Raw genomic sequence first — 18,567 nt, 5'->3', positions numbered from 1 at the left:
AGTCAGGGACGTCAACAAAAGGAAAGTCAGGGACGTCACCATCATTATAAACTACACCAACAGGACCTCTCAGCACGTTCTCATCATCTGAGGAGACATAGATAACGAGACTGTTACCGTCATCTTCGTCGATGATGCGGGGCAGCTCGGGGAATCCCTCAGCTGCAGGACGCTCTCCGATGTAGCCAAGACCTGTGAGAAAGAAAGTTGAATTGCAAACATTTTAGTACTTTCTTTAAAGGATGTGCTGAAACACCACATGTAAATAGTGGTTTATCAGAAGTGTGCATATGCGTATGTTTATGTGTTGAAGCAGATTAAATTGAGAACTGCATCTCTAGGATATATATGCTTAAAAGAAAAAACACCAACAACGCAGATTCTTAGGATTTTAAACGTTTTTCTAGCACAACCACGAAACATGGAGAACAGCGAAGAAAAAAACCCACACATAAACATGTACACCAGCCAGTGACCTTCACATTCTGACAGGCAACAATTCATGCAGGAAGCTCACATAAGACTCGACTTTGCAACCGGTTTGATAAACACACACACACACACACACATACACACACACACACGCGAGAACGCCAGTACCAGACATGCAGCATGCACCATCAACACTTAAAACACTTAAAACTCAACACTTAAATTTGCCTTACCATAGAAATAACACTTATTTGGTTCAACACAAACAGTATACATAGTGCATAAATATAGGGGACCTCATTTTGAAAAACCCAAAGCATTTTTTTTTTAGAGGGAAAAACAACACAACGCCCAGATGAAACAAGTTCAAAGGAAGGCAGAAGTTAAAAAAAAAACTAAACACGGCAACGGGGTGAATGTACAAAAATAAAATGACTTTCATCAGTACAAAAATGAGTAGAGGAGGCACACAAAGCTGCTTGCTCACTTATAACAGATCCAATTATGGTGTATTTTGATAAAAAACAGACCACAAAGTGAAATTTCATATATCAAGTAAACTCAGCTGGTTGACGCCTGGACGTTCTGAGTCTGTTCAGAAAGCTTATTTTAATAGTTCCATAGTTTCCATAGTGACCAACGACAACAAAAAAATGCATTTAGAGCATTTTACAAAAAAACCTAAGTCGCCATTTTGTTTTCTAAACTTTCGAGACAAAATTGGACAAAACAGATGCTCTCGACCAAAAAATAACATTCTTTTTAAATCACTAAACCGCCATTAGGCTATAACATTCGTCACTTTTCCCGGGAATTCAAATAAACGCGGACCAACTTTATGCTACATCCAGAAACTTTAGTGTAAACCAATGATGTTGCCAAACTGGGAATTTCTGTCTCAACGACCTTTATATCCACCAAAGTGATGGCTCCTATAAGTGCCATAACAGACAATATTCCTATGTTGGGGGAATTAGTTATTTCTAATGAAATAAATCATTCATATGAAGGAAAAACATTCATTTAATTTTGCTCACCGGTTGGACTCAGTGTTCCGACCAGGTGTTCCTCTCCGAGTTCTTGCATCATTTCTGGTTGAGTTTTTCTTCTTCCTTCGGTGATTTTCCAACTTTTTCAGCAATAAAAGGCCGAGCAGGTTTTTTACCAAAGCTTTATGGATGTTCAGTCCAAGTTCAGGTAAAAAGGAAGGAAGTAAAGAACGCAGCGGCCTTTTATAGGTAATCGAACGCGTTCCGTTCTGTTTCCATGACTTTTCCAGACGAAGGCACGCAAGTACGCACGCAAGTACGTGTGCGTGAGACACGTTTTCATGATAACTTGCCAATTTATTTGCGCTTAAAAAGTGATATCAAAATCGTTCAGGAGATATTAACTTGCAGCAGCTGATGTCTCCACACACATAGACGCCATGACATGCCATGCCACATCATTTTGAGCCAAAGAATAGCCGATATGATAATCCCCCCAGTATTAATTAGTATCTCCAATCTAATTAAATAAAAATAAAAAACGAGCACAGACCGCTCAGTCAATGGCATGTACCCATAGAAAAAATACACACACATCACACAACCTGACTATCGACTGCTAACAACCATGATCAGTAACCTACACAAACCCAGACACATAATGGCTCGGCGGCCAGCAGTCGGATAAACCAATGAAGTGAATCAATCCTGTGAAAGAATGGAAACAAGTGAATGAAACCTGCACTCACCCATTATGAAGTTAACCCTGCCAACCCCTCCATAACCTGCTCAGCCAACTCCTTGACGTCGGGTATGGTTGGTAACGTTAATACGGCGGCTAGCATTAGCAACGAGGCTGCTAGGCTTGCTAAATCTTCTGCAAATCATCTTAAATCACATTTATAGTAAGTAGAGGTCTTTTGAAATTAATAGTATCATCTTAGAATACTTAAATGAAAAGAAACAAGCCAATTGAATAACAAATGTCATGGAGAGTGTTTTGAGTTTTTAAAGGCATTTTGTCACAAGGCCAGCATCGAGACAGTTTTTGTGCTTGTTTGTACTGTTTTGTTTTTGTCTCTTGTTTGTATGTTTGTTACTTTTTCCTTCCCCTTGCACGGTCACCTCTGGATCTGCTTACCTGCCACTCCACACCTGCCCTGCTGCTTCAATCAAGCCACCTGGTTCCCATCAGCTCATCACCCAGTCTGTATTTAGTTACTGTCCTACCTTCAGCCTCTGCCGGATCGTCATTCTGTCTCACGGTTTGTCGAAGTGACTTCTAGCCAAGCACAGTCTAGTACTATAGCCGTTGCTAATAGAAATCTGTTTCGTTCAGTTTCCGGATCTACCTGTGGTCCTGGCTGCCTGTCAGCCTGCCAGCTTGCCTGCCAGCCCAGCCATTCCCTCAAACTAACCTGCAGCTACAGTGAATCCTCGCTGTAACGCGGTTCACCTTTCACGGTCTCGCTGCTTCACGGATTTGCATCGTGCATTGTGTTCTGCATTCTGATTGGCTAAACAGTCTCTCGCTTCTTTTCTACCTGTGTGTCAATAACGTTGCGGTTTAATATGTACACGTACACGTTCATTACAGTTCTCAAACATAATCGATGGTGGCATGTCGGTATATAAAAATCTTTTTGCCCACAAGAAAAAAGAGTGACAACAACTACCGATATGTTCTTCTCTCGAAAAAACACACCTGCTCCGCAGGCTTTAGAAAAAAAAAAACTACAGAGCGGAGTCAGGATGCAGCGGCTCAGTCAGAAGAGCAGTGAAATACACGTGAGTCACTATTTGTCCAACTGTACTTTGTATTTTTTTTCATAATCATTTTTCATTTTCTCCCGTTCTAATCCAATGACTCGGGTCGCGGTGGGGCGGTGCTGATCTCCACAATTTGAAGCCTTCAGTTCGTATTGATGATGAAAATGATTATTTTACAGTAGGCTACAGTAGTTATTTAAAAAAATAAAAAACGTTTATACAGTACTTTTGTTTGTTAAACATATGCTTGGGCCTGTAAAAAGGTTTTGTTCTTTGGTTTCAATGTATTATGGAGTATTTCATTGTATAATAATTGTAAAAAAAAATAAAGGTAACTACTTCACGGATTTCGCCTATCACGGGTTCTTTTTGGAACGTAACCCCCGCGAAAAACGAGGGTTCACTGTATTTTCCCCTGGACCCCCTCTCCAGCCCATACCCCCTTGGACCAGAGCCCAACCTCCCCACACCATCCATCAATAAACTTGTTCTTTGTCAGTTGGTGTCACATTTGAATGTTTCAGCAGCAGATCTTTGCAGGTAAAGTGTGTTGTTTCCAGTGAAATGTTTCCCTCAAGATGCAAGATAAGATAATTAAATTCAGGCATTTAGGGAAACATTGCAGTCTTCACTATTTCCATAAAACCTCACCCACTTTCTGAAAGCTGTGGCCATGAGGTCTCATGTGAGATGAGTGATAAAGACAGTTTTTCACCACACACTGTTACATATAAGAATGAGAGGCATTGATAAGGTTTGCTTCGTTACATTTAAACTCAGCTGCTTTTACAGTGCCTTGCGAAAGTATTCGGCCCCCTTGAACTTTTCAACCTTTTGCCACATTTCAGGCTTCAAACATAAAGATATGAAATTTAATTTTTTTGTAAAGAATCAACAAGTGGGACACAATCGTGAAGTGGAATGAAATTTGTTGGATGTGTCAAACTTTTTTTAACAAATAAAAAACTGAAAAATGGGGCGTGCAATATTATTCGGCCCCTTTACTTTCAGTGCAGCAAACTCACTCCAGAAGTTCAGTGAGGATCTCTGAATCATCCAATGTTGTCCCAAATGACTGATAAATAGAATCCACCTGTGTGTAATTAAGTCTCCGTATAAATGCAGCTGCTCTGTGATAGTCTCAGGGTTCTGTTCAAAGCGCAGAGAGCATCATGAAGACCAAGGAACACACCAGGCAGGTCAGAGATACTGTTGTGGAAAAGTTTAAAGCCGGATTTGGATACAAAAAGATTTCCCAAGCTTTAAACATCCCAAGGAGCACAGTGAAAGCAATCATATTGAAATGGAAGGAGTATCAGACCACTGCAAATCTAACAAGACCCGGCCGTCCCTCTAAACTTTCATCTCGAACAAGGAGAAGACTGATCAAACCAAAATCAAACTGTTTGGCCACAATGCAAAACGATATGTTTGGCGTAAAAGCAACACAGCTCATCACCCTGAAAACACCATCCCCACTGTCAAACATGGTGGTGGCAGCATCATGATTTGGGCCTGCTTTTCTTTAGCAGGGACAGGGAAGATGGTCAAAATTGATGGGAAGATGGATGGGGCCAAATACAGGACCATTCTGGAAGAAAACCTGTTGGAGTCTGCAAGAGACTTGAGACTGGGACAGAGATTTATCTTCCAACAAGACTGATCCAAAACATAAAGCCAAATCTACAATGGAATGGTTCACAAATAAACGTATCCAGGTGTTGGAATGGCCAAGTCAAAGTCCAGACCTGAATCCAATCGAGAATCTGTGGAAAGAGCTGAAGACTGCTGTTCACAAACGCTCTCCATCCAACCTTACTGAGCTCGAGCTGTTTTGTAAGGAAGAATGGGCAAGAATTTCAGTGTCTCGATGTGCAACACTGATAGAGACATACCCCAAGCAACTTGCAGCTGTAATTGCAGCAAAAGGCGGCGCTACAAAGTATTAACGCAAGGGGGCTGAATAATATTGCACGCCCCACTTTTCAGTTTTTTACTTGTTAAAAAAGTTTGACACATCCAATAAATTTCATTCCACTTCACAATTGTGTCCCACTTGTTGTTGATTCTTCACAAAAAATTTAAATTTTATATCTTTATGTTTGAAGCCTGAAATGCGGCAAAAGGTTGAAAAGTTCAAGGGGACCGAATACTTTCGCAAGGCACTGTATTTGCCTGTATGTCATAAAAACAACTCACACTTTAGCAATCTCCTTATCAACAGCTGACACTTCACACCCCAGTGACAGTGTTTTTGATTAGTCACTAATCAATAATTTAGCTCAGTGGTCAGTTTGACACAGACAGACAGGAAAAAGCCTCCCTGGCGTTAGTTTCATTGATTCATAGCCATTATGTGTTCGACCTTAGACCTTGTTTCTTCCTGCTGCTATTTTAAAAGGAGGTAAATGTTTCCTTTTGCTATTGAAGCCCTGTTCCATGGATTTAAGCCAGAATCCCAGGCATGCCACCATAGTTTGGTCTGGGCTGTGCATGGGAACGCTAGGAATGCACTGACTATGTCTTTGCTGTATATTTGAAAGGTCACACCACATTCCCTACATGGCTGCTTCCGTTGTTACCCCAATGATAATGACCAGCAGGGGCATTTTCAAACCTTCAAAGTGTTTGAAAATGTGATAGCCAACAAACACAGAGGCAGAAAAATAAACAGAACTCTATATATTGAGCTTTCTTTTTTCTTTTGATTTTGTACTTTAATTGCAAAACTTATCATGGTACATCTAATGTATAAATAATTATGTTTACAAACCACATTATTTCATTGAATAATACACCAACTGTTGAAACTGAGAAATGTTTTTACATTTTATGATTCTATTTATTTTTTCTTATCTATTTATTTATATTTGATTTGATCCAAGCAATGCAATACAAAAAAAAGCTGGCAAATTTATGTCTGTTTTGCCTCACCTCTTCTTTTAACAACACTCTCTAAATGTTTTGAAACTGAACTGGCTGAATTTCTGTGGTAGCGTCATGTTTTCAGCGGAGGACTGCAAGCAGCTCAATTTAAGACAAAGCAATGCTGATTTTTGCAACATTCAGTTTGTTGTTTGGAAACCTGAACATATCATTCAGCATTAATGGTACTATTACAAATGTACAAGTTACCAATGCTACTTGCGTAAATGTACTCTAAGACCACCATCGATGCTGGGTTTTTATCTATATGCCAATAACTAAGTGGATGTTCCTGCTCCTCATTTGGCTGAGGATGTGTGGTGTCCCTGATTTACAAGAACATTTCTGACTTGTGTATATATATAAAACCTCTCCTCGTTTTTACTGCTGCAAAAACCAATCATGTTACTGCCCGCTGCCTAACCTTTGCCTTTCCTTTGTGTCCGTCTTTCAAACTTTTAAAAGATTCTTTGAACATTGAAATAAATAAATTGCAATGAAAGATAAAAAGCTTTGTTATGTAGCAATGAGTGTCTAGACTTTTTACATACCTTGTTTTTTAGATAAGAACTTTGAGGAGTTGGTTTAACATTCTGCATGTATTATGTTTGGTCACCCATCTGGTACTATGAGTCTGATATATTCAGTGTACTATCTAACCCTGTTTACCACTGCTATCTCTATAGCAACTTATAATATCATAGGTGTGGGTTGCCATGTCTGATTAGTCACTCATAACTTATTGTACCTTATTTTCCCTTTATTTCACCCTTTGAAAACCTACAATTGCCCCTAACTCTAAGACTTTCCTTTTCAAGTTCACTCTTATATCCAACCTAAACTGCTTCTGTCTATACAACTGACAAAACAGAGGCAGCTGCACCTCTATTTTGGTGTTTTTTGATCTTTGCTCTCATCTCAAGCACATCTGTCAACGTGCACGGGGTGAGGGGTTCTGCTGCCCTCTGCAGGTAGAAACACACAAGCTGCTGACTATGTGGAGCCAGAGTCACAAAACCCCTGCAAATTAGGGCACATGTGTTATTGCAGGGAAAAAACAACGTGCAAGCTGACTCACAGGCTTGGCCAATGGAACTAACCTGTCTGTAGCATGATTTATTTATCCAGTTTGGTCAGGCAAAGAACGTCTTGTGACATGAGAAGCATCTGACTTTCCCTGTCTTCAAGTGTGCTCCATAAATGTTCAGTGGGGTTGAGGTCAGGGAACTCCACGCAGAGAGAATTTCCACACAGTAAGCACTCGCTCAAATTCTTTGGTGTCAAAGTTACAGAAAATGTGAGGTGTGATTGAGCTCATTGTACGGCTGCGGTATGGATTTTTAATTTCTTTTTTTCCACAGAAACATAAACCAAACGGTGAATCATGTCTCTGAAAAACGGGGAAATCGTCAGGGTGGAATTAATGCAGGCCTGGTGTCCAACTCCAGAATAGGCTTGGTACAATATGAGAGTTTGAACTGTTATTATAATCAAGTAAAGTTACCCTAAAAAAATCTAAACAAAGAGTTGAATGACTACTTTATTACAAGGAAATTGTTGAAATTCTTTCAATGAAGTTTATTTGAAAAGAATTCAAAAGAGTTAATAAGTCATCAAGTCTGCTTAAACACAAGCCTCTTTTTCTGCCACTTATCTCAATCTTAGATTCCTCAACAACAAGGTTATTTTTTCAATCTTTTATTAAATGCTGGCAAGACTTGGTCTTGTTCCTCCATCTGGTTTAAAGACAAAAACTCATCTTCTAAGACCCCAACAGCCTTGCTTTGACAGAACGCTAATTGCGGCCTTGTTTTTTTCTTATGTCTAGTCACTAGTATGCATGGCAGTAGTGTTGAGTGAAGGGGCAGAGGCTATAAAAGGGCACGGAGAGTTTATTTGGGTCCCTCTTCTTGACTTGACATGCCTGAGAGCAGTGTTTCAGAAGCCTTTGTCTGTTTATTTGAGTCATGTTTGGTGAGGATCACAAAACTGGGAGTGGTTGCTCAAGAAAAACAGACAAGATATAATGTCTAAACAGGAGAAGTTATTTAAATTCATATGCATTTCTTGGATGGTTAACAGTGTGCTTTATACAGCTTTCAGTCACCTGCATGTCTCTGATGTCCCTGGTGCTCCAGCCTACCAGGTATACTTCTTCTTTTTACCTAAACTTGTTCGGACAATGTTTTATTTTATTTATTTGTTGTTATTTTTACCAGTATAGCATCAGAGGTGCTAACCACTGTTTTCCCCACTTTTAGTTTCTGGAGTTTTCTTTGCTGACCAATTGAATGGACCTTTGTTTGTTTGAGATATTTTGGCTGTTTGTTTTTGTGTGGTCCATGTCTTTGTTGGTCTGCTAAACATATCTTAATGGAAATATTGTTCCCCTCCACTTTGTGATAACCAGCATTTACACTGACAATTCAACCTTTTAAAGCATTTTATCTTACTGAAAAGGAAATGTATATTGTATTAGTATAGTGGTGTCTTGTGCAGGGTCACATCCAAGCACCTCTTTGCTTAAACATAACTATTTGACCACGGTTAGAAACCGTCATCTTGGTGGAAGAATGGAAAACATATATAAATATATACTTACATAAATATATACTCATAGTAAATATGAAAAGCTTGGGTTGCTGGTTTTAATAGAGGGGGCATAAGCTTGAAATTGTTAGAAAAAAACAAAATGCTGATTTTTCCTTTGGCTGATAAAGGAAAGGGAGGGATGCAAAGTCATTCAAACTGGCACACACACACATTCGCAAACTTTCGATGTCATTATAATGGAAGGAAATTTGTTTTTTTAAGACTGACATGACTTGTTTGAGAATTGTGTTTGAATCATTTGTAATTTCTGATCTGTCCTGCAGAGGGAGCACGAGTCATTTCTGATCATCTCTCTATAGAAATTGTACGGCTACTTACTCTAGGTGGCAGTATAATGCAACCCATTTGAGAGCCATAGTCACACAGACTTACATTTTTTCATGTGAAACGTCAGTGATTTCCACATAATCAAGAAAACATTGCTTACCCCCCTGTTCTGCAACAAAACAGAGGCCTGCTACATGTTTTTATAGTAACAAACTCACATGGAGTCCTCTGTTTTTTTTTTTTTTTTAAAAAAAGGTGATTTATAAGGTAACAGTGTCAGCAGCCATAGAGATAACTTGTCTCCAAGGACATCTTAGCCTTGTATCTGTTTCATTTCATATTCTGATTTCTGAGGGGAGGTTGACAACCTCCACCTCTGATCATACCCATATCACGTAAGCCTTCATATGTAGTGCCAGTGGGTGGAGGCTGATTTCTTTCACTGTTACGTAAAATACGCGAAAGATGGAACCGTGTGAGTAAAAACACACATACATACAGCGAAGTAAAACTGAAAATGGGTGCAAAATTTCACAGCCTAAAAGAGAAAAAGACTACAGAAGGAGAAAAAGCAAAAACATTGACAGTAAGACCCTAACCGGAGATAACTTTAGAGGAATACATCCTATAAAGTGTCTATTCTGTCCTCATATGACACAAAAGATATAAAAAAGGTAGAAGGAATAGTATCTACAGTGCAGATGTAGTGCGATCCTTGTATAAAAACTGGATAATTCCCATGGACCAATTTCATGAAAATGTGATTTTCCACAGTCAAATGTTCAAACCTTCCGCCAATCTACACAATGACCCTGGAATTTTCCTGTGTTTGTCTTAATCCCTGGTCAGTCTTCAGCAGACTCAGTCTGGCGAAAGCTCATTCCAACACAATCTGTGTGGAATAAAACTGACAGCAGGGATGCTTTTTGCAAAAAATTATCCAGATACTGCATAACTTTCAAGAGTACCAGTATCTTTCCTACTTCAGGTCTGAAATTGAATGACAGATTAGCAAAGTTTATCAGACAAAAGAAGTCTTTTAAGGTATTTAACACTCAATAAAGCAGTCTGTGCCCAAATATTATTCTTTATCGTTTTATAATACAATATAAGTCCAATAAGAGAAAAATGGTTTTCACGACCTGGCAAAATTTCCATAAAGAGCGTCTTGTTGTGTCTTGTAACTTGCAAAGCAGCTGGATTCTTGTGAGATTTATGCGATCAAGATGAATCTATAGTGCCAGGCTTCAAGCTGCAAGCTTGTGGTCAGGGTACAGTGGTTTGGACCATGCAGCGCTCTACTCTGCCAGTGACTGGAAGGTTTTGGGAGGGACAAGAATCAGCATTGTAGCTCTTTAAGACGTTAGCGTGGAGACTTCTAGCATCAGAACTGGGTGAATATCTTCATTTCAGTAAAAGTGAGGAATCAAACTAAGCTGAAGGTTTTACTCATCTACAGTTGGCAGAAAGGCTGGATCACATCTTTGAGAACGTGCCTGACGTTTGAGAATCTAGGGATGATCAGAGATCTTTTCACACTTGAGAATTTTCCCAAGACTTTAAGCATTTACATTTGCACCGCATTTAATCAGGATACGATAATAAAACAAAATGAAAAAAGATGATTCAAACAAGTAGTGTACTCACAACCCTGTTTTTCCTGTTCAATGTTAAAAGAGTCACGTTCAAGAAGAAACACACCTCAAACCTTCAATTAAAGCACTTGCCCAATATTGTGAAGGTTCCCCTCATGGCAAAACCTGCTCTGACAATTTGTGGCTTAGACTTGCTCCGTCACATCCACCAGATTCTCAGTGATGGGGAGTTGGGAGACCGAGGAAACATTCTAAAATCTGTGTTCAATTCAATTCTTTTTTTATTTATATAGCGCCAAATACAACAAATTTCATCTCAAGGCACTTAAATAATAAAGTCCAATTCAAGCCAATTGGAATTCATTTCATTGTAATCAATTGTTGTGTTCCTCATCAACAGTTTTTTGGAACATTGTCCTGCTGGATTCAGGGCTGCTGCCATTGGGTAGCATGTGAGCTCAGTCTAAAACAATTTTTAGGAGGGTGGTGTGTGTCAAAGTTACATTCGCATGAATGCCAGCATGGTTTTGACGAAAACAGCAACACAGCCTCTTAGTATTTGCAACAGTATTTGCTACATTCAGATATGGCTCTTTGAGTAATTATTCTGCCCCTCTTTTACTATGAAGAGTAGAATACCAGTCAGTGACTGAAAGAAAAATGTTTTAAAAAGCCCATATAATGTACTTATTTGAGTAAATTAAAAGTGTGACGACAATGTTTAAGTCAGTGAGTGAAGTCATGACTGCGATGCCGCAGTATTTTTCCATATTCTCATAAGATTTCTGCCTTATGCTCTCACTCTCGCACTCCCCGGCATGGGTCACTCCTGTAATCTTACTGACCTGCTGGAAAGGAAATCACACCTGACCAGAGATACTGTGACTTACTGTCACAACTGTGACAAATTGAGTATTCTGTTGGAAGTTTCAGATGTGTCTGCAGTGGTAGCAGAAATGATGTGTAAATGATGAGTAACTTTGTCTTAAGTTACTAAAAGCTCGCGGCAGCTTCGGCAGTGATGAGAAGCGCATTTTTCAGTCCATATCTCTAACTTCCAGAGACCCATTGCGTTTTAGAGGGGACCACTATTATTCAGTTGCTTCTGCACTGGAACAATGAGTATAAACATCCAGGTAAATCAGGAAAACCTTTAAGACTCTTTCAGATATTTTTTCTTTCTTTTTAAATGTTTTTTTTATTATTACTATTATTATAACAAATATCCAGAAATGAAGATGGCTGGTTTAAGGAGTTTTAAACAACATCCTCCTCAGTACTTTGCATTTTTCCAGATAAATTCATTAGACTGAGCCAGCCCTCTGGCAAAAAAACCTGAAATATTTCCACATGATGCAGCTGAAAGAGCTGTGATGTCATGTCATTGTTAAGGAAACCTGAAGAAAAACCTGTTAAATTACAGGCTCTTGGATGATACAATTTAATTTGATGCACTTTAGTAGAAAAAAAGCTTCTTCTGAGTTTTATAGGCATTCTACCAACAGGATGATATCTGCTGTAAACTGCCTCCCATGTTTGTTCTGTCATATCTGTGGAATGAGGCTATTAGTCAAAGACAGACTAAATCAAATGTTATAGCTGATCATTTAGAATTCAGATTAGTAAAATATTCCTTATGTGTCTGACAGACTGCAGAAAGCTTTGTAGGGTCTGCTTTTAAGAGTGTTGCATCAGAAGGTGGTCGTTCTGAGGCACAGTTATTGTTTGGTGTTTCATTCAACAGAAGAGAGGGTAACTGTAAAAACTGTTCATTTTTATTTACTCCAGCACCAAAGCAGCATGTAAAATGTAAATGCAAACATTTTTTTAAACACATCATTTACGAATAATGTCTGTAAAGAACAACACTGTCCCACTGGTTGTCTTTCAGTCCCAATTGTCTGCGTCTCGTCTGGACTGTGTTATTTCTGCAGGTGTAGGTGAGCAGATCTTCTTCTCTGTGTGTCTGTGAGGAGCTTCACACACGGAGACGGCTTCATCTGTACGGCTCGGTGTGGGATGCTTTTCATCGTTTCAGCTGGGGCCGATCCATAGTCCGGTGTCTGGGAGCAGATTTGGTGCTGGAGTGTGTTCAGGGGACGGCTGTGCTGCTGGAGCTTCCTGGGACTGGTCCATGTCCACTGTGGTGCTACAAGGGAGACAGAAAGAAAGTCCTGATTTAAGCTTAAGCATAACTTTGTGACAATTTCTCATCTTTTGTTTTTAAAATAGCAGCTTGTTTCTTTTCTTAAAGAAACAAGCAGGTCATTGAAAAAGCTGTAGTGTGAAAGATGAAAGGTTAACGGATCAAACATGTCAGAGGGGGTTGTATAATATCAGCTAATATCATCTAAATGCAGTATATAATGTGCCTTTTAACTGATCACGACTTTGTGACACTAAAAAGGACCTACCCCAAGTCCTCCTTTATTGCTTTTTTTTTTTAACATCAGCTTCTCTCATCCGGCTGGGAGCTCCTCGTCGTCACGGAAACCCTGGGTGCATAACGGCAATGTCGGGTCTACAGTCTCTCTCCTTCGGACCTGCGCTGGAGTCTTCTCTCATCCATGATCACCTCGGTAAAACACAGCAGGAAAAATTAAGGAAAAACTGCACAAGTACTCAACATGTGTGAGCCAGCACACAGTGATTTCTGTAGATTTTGTTCATTAGTCAGACGGAATCATGCACTCACCTGTTTTGCACAATACGTTACCTGCGGTAGCTCAGGTGTTCCAGTTTGTCCTCCGTTGGTGTCAGAGTTGTTGTTTCTTTTCCATCCGCAGGAAGCCACAGAGGCTCAGGCCAGCGTGACATGTGTTCACACAAAAGAGGAACATCAGAGGTGGACACTTTATTAATCCTGCGAGGGGAAATCCTTTAACTTCCCCTCGCAGGATTAATAAAGTACTTTGATTTGAATCAGGCCTGGATCAGAAGGAGGGACCCCCTCCTGACACTTAGCCTGTGAAGACAGTTCCACCTTCCTGTACTTATATGACTGTGACATTACACAGGTAGCAGTGAAGAGAATGCTTACTATTATATCTAGTTTGCAAATTAATTACAAAGCCGAGTCCTGCAGATAAACCGGTTTGTAACACTCGCTCACAGTGCTATCTTTTGCCTAAAAAATTCCAAAGGTGAGTTCAGTGCGTCCCCCTCTTTCTCTCTGACATGCAGCAACCACTCAGTCAAAGCGATAACTACCAGGTGACCACGACACCGTAACGCACTATGATGATTCCACCTTAGAACAGAACACAAGTTTTATAAACCATACGTAATCTTTTACATCCCTCAATATTTCCACTCGGCCCCCGAAGTGTTGTCTGACTCTAACCCAACATCAACACCAGAGTTTGGGTGCCTTGCCCAAGGACACTTCGACATCTGAACTTGAGGATGTGGGGATCAAACTACCAACCCTTTGATTAGTGGATGACCTGCTCTTTCTCCTGACACACTGCCACCCCGTCTCTCACTCTCTCTGGCAAGCTGTCATTTATCTCTTTGAGGTCTCACCGACAGGTGAACGGAACATTTGATAACCAATCCACGGGTCAAATAAATCTAATGTTACCAGTAAATGGTCAATATGTATCAGAAATTCTACATTTTTGAATAAATACACATTAGGTTTCCCCCTGAATAACAACCTACACATGATATTTCATATTAGTTTTGGGTCTTCTTCTTTTGTCTGCACCTGTGCTTTGCTACTCTGTCCATTCATCTTCCTGCCATGTTACTTATTTGGAACGCCACTCTTTGACTCTCTCCTGTGATTTTATATATTCCTGTTCTTCATTAGCTCAGACCAGTTATAGTTAAAGCTCACTTTATTTGCCATGCCTGCCTTCTGTGCCCTGCATTTGAGTCCTCTTCCTACTACACACACGACATTCTCATAACATTTAGTATTAAAGCATTACATTGGCCTGGTGCAAGACGCTACCGCAGGCTGTGCCAGCCCTGCCCAATGTAAAACACCGCTCTAAAATATTGTATTCCAAAATCTAGCGACCGGATAAAGAAAGACCCTGGTGCAATACGCTACCTAAGGCATTACCAGTCCAGCTAGACTCCAGTTACCTCCTAAAGTTTAAAAGAACAAAATCTAGCGACCGGATAAAGAAAGACCCTGGTGCAATACGCTACCTAAGGCATTACCAGTCCAGCTAGACTCCAGTTACCTCCTAAAGTTTAAAAGAACAAAAATCTAGCAACCGGATAAAGAAAGACCCTGGTGCAAGACGCTACCTAAGGCATTACCAGTCCAGCTAGACTCAAATGTTACCTCCTAAAGTTTAAAAGAACAAAATCTAGCGACCGGATAAAGAAAGACCCCGGTGCAAGACGCTACCTAAGGCATTACCAGTCCAGCTAGACTCAAATGTTACCTCCTAAAGTTTAAAAGAACAAAATCTAGCGACCGGATAAAGAAAGACCCCGGTGCAATACGCTACCTAAGGCATTACCAGTCCAGCTAGACTCAAATGTTACCTCCTAAAGTTTAAAAGAACAAAATCTAGCGACCAGATAAAGAAAGACCCCGGTGCAAGACGCTACCTAAGGCATTACCAGTCCAGCTAGACTCAAATGTTACCTCCTAAAGTTTAAGAAAACAAAATTTAGCGACCGGTAAAGAAAGGCGTCGGATGACAACTTTAGTCTTAGTCGCTGCTGTCATCCCATCTCGCCCTCTTAACATCCCAGCCTAGACTCTGTGGGAAGCTGAGGCCAGAGGTTGAGGGAGGTGGCTTTGGAGAGAACTGCTCCTCCCCAAAGCTCTACTCACAACTCTTCCTCGGCCTCTTGGCATCGGGCTGCGATTCTTCGCTTTCCTCCCTGCTCCTCTTTCTGGAGGTGCCAGGGCCAGAAGCGGAACAATCGGAGTCCTCTGCATCGCTTTCCTCCAGATCAGACCAACAAACTTCTCCCTCAGAGGGCGAGTACACTGAGCCCTCACTAGAACAGCTATCTGTAACAGAGTCCTCTGTAGCGCTTTCATCCAGATCAGACCAACAAACTTCTCCCTCAGAGGGCGAGTACACTGAGCCCTCACTAGAACAGCTTTCTGTAACAGAGTCCTCTGCATCATGAACAATACCCCAAGTCTCGAAATAATCGGCTACCAACCAAGAAGGAACGTCAGGGAAGTCAGGGACGTCACAAGAAGGGAAGTCAGAGACGTCAACAAAAGGAAAGTCAGGGACGTCACAAGAAGGGAAGTCAGGGACGTCAACAAAAGGGAAGTCAGGGACGTCACAAAAAGGGAAGTCAGGGACGTCAACAAAAGGGAAGTCAGGGACGTCACAAGAAGGGAAGTCAGGGACGTCAACAAAAGGGAAGTCAGGGACGTCACAAGAAGGGAAGTCAGGGACGTCAACAAAAGGGAAGTCAGGGACGTCACAAAAAGGGAAGTCAGGGACGTCAACAAAAGGGAAGTCAGGGACGTCACAAAAAGGGAAGTCAGGGACGTCACAAAAAGGGAAGTCAGGGACGTCACAAAAAGGGAAGTCAGGGACGTCACAAAAAGGGAAGTCAGGGACGTCACAAAAAGGGAAGTCAGGGACGTCAACAAAAGGGAAGTCAGGGACGTCACAAGAAGGGAAGTCAGAGACGTCAACAAAAGGGAAGTCAGGGACGTCACAAAAAGGGAAGTCAGGGACGTCAACAAAAGGGAAGTCAGGGACGTCAACAAAAGGGAAGTCAGGGACGTCACAAAAAGGGAAGTCAGGGACGTCACAAAAAGGGAAGTCAGGGACGTCACAAAAAGGGAAGTCAGGGACGTCAACAAAAGGGAAGTCAGGGACGTCAACAAAAGGGAAGTCAGGGACGTCACAAAAAGGGAAGTCAGGGACGTCACAAAAAGGGAAGTCAGGGACGTCACAAAAAGGGAAGTCAGGGACGTCACAAGAAGGGAAGTCAGAGACGTCAACAAAAGGGAAGTCAGGGACGTCACAAGAAGGGAAGTCAGGGACGTCAACAAAAGGGAAGTCAGGGACGTCAACAAAAGGGAAGTCAGGGACGTCAACAAAAGGGAAGTCAGGGACGTCAACAAAAGGGAAGTCAGGGACGTCAACAAAAGGGAAGTCAGGGACGTCACAAAAAGGGAAGTCAGGGACGTCACAAAAAGGGAAGTCAGGGACGTCACAAAAAGGGAAGTCAGGGACGTCAACAAAAGGGAAGTCAGGGACGTCACAAAAAGGGAAGTCAGGGACGTCACAAAAAGGGAAGTCAGGGACGTCAACAAAAGGGAAGTCAGGGACGTCACAAAAAGGGAAGTCAGGGACGTCAACAAAAGGGAAGTCAGGGACGTCAACAAAAGGGAAGTCAGGGACGTCACAAGAAGGGAAGTCAGGGACGTCAACAAAAGGGAAGTCAGGGACGTCAACAAAAGGGAAGTCAGGGACGTCAACAAAAGGAAAGTCAGGGACGTCAACAAAAGGGAAGTCAGGGACGTCAACAAAAGGAAAGTCAGGGACGTCACCATCATTATAAACTACACCAACAGGACCTCTCAGCACGTTCTCATCATCTGAGGAGACATAGATAACGAGACTGTTACCGTCATCTTCATCGATGATGCGGGGCAGCTCGGGGAATCCCTCAGCTGCAGGACGCTCTCCGATGTAGCCAAGACCTGTGAGAAAGAAAGTTGAATTGCAAACATTTTAGTACTTTCTTTAAAGGATGTGCTGAAACACCACATGTAAATAGTGGTTTATCAGAAGTGTGCATATGCGTATGTTTATGTGTTGAAGCAGATTAAATTGAGAACTGCATCTCTAGGATATATATGCTTAAAAGAAAAAAAAAAAAAAAAAAAAAACACCAACAACGCAGATTCTTAGGATTTTAAACGTTTTTCTAGCACAACCACGAAACATGGAGAACAGCGAAGAAAAAAACCCACACATAAACATGTACACCAGCCAGTGACCTTCACATTCTGACAGGCAACAATTCATGCAGGAAGCTCACATAAGACTCGACTTTGCAACCGGTTTGATAAACACACACACACACACACACACACACGCGAGAACGCCAGTACCAGACATGCAGCATGCACCATCAACACTTAAAACACTTAAAACTCAACACTTAAATTTGCCTTACCATAAAAATAACACTTATTTGGTTCAACACAAACAGTATACATAGTGCATAAATATAGGGGACCTCATTTTGAAAAACCCAAAGCATTTTTTTTTTAGAGGGAAAAACAACACAACGCCCAGATGAAACAAGTTCAAAGGAAGGCAGAAGTTAAAAAAAACTAAACACGGCAACGGGGTGAATGTACAAAAATAAAATGACTTTCATCAGTACAAAAATGAGTAGAGGAGGCACACAAAGCTGCTTGCTCACTTATAACAGATCCAATTATGGTGTATTTTGATAAAAAACAGACCACAAAGTGAAATTTCATATATCAAGTAAACTCAGCTGGTTGACGCCGGGACGTTCTGAGTCTGTTCAGAAAGCTTATTTTAATAGTTCCATAGTTTCCATAGTGACCAACGACAACAAAAAAATGCATTTAGAGCATTTTACAAAAAAACCTAAGTCGCCATTTTGTTTTCTAAACTTTCGAGACAAAATTGGACAAAACAGATGCTCTCGACCAAAAAATAACATTCTTTTTAAATCACTAAACCGCCATTAGGCTATAACATTCGTCACTTTTCCCGGGAATTCAAATAAACGCGGACCAACTTTATGCTACATCCAGAAACTTTAGTGTAAACCAATGATGTTGCCAAACTGGGAATTTCTGTCTCAACGACCTTTATATCCACCAAAGTGATGGCTCCTATAAGTGCCATAACAGACAATATTCCTATGTTGGGGGAATTAGTTATTTCTAATGAAATAAATCATTCATATGAAGGAAAAACATTCATTTAATTTTGCTCACCGGTTGGACTCAGTGTTCCGACCAGGTGTTCCTCTCCAGTTCTTGC

This window comes from Odontesthes bonariensis, chromosome 12 (assembly GCF_027942865.1).
Source record: "Odontesthes bonariensis isolate fOdoBon6 chromosome 12, fOdoBon6.hap1, whole genome shotgun sequence".
NCBI lineage: Eukaryota > Metazoa > Chordata > Actinopteri > Atheriniformes > Atherinopsidae > Odontesthes > Odontesthes bonariensis.
The sequence above is the reverse complement of the archived record's forward strand: the minus strand, read 5'-3'. Positions refer to the sequence as shown.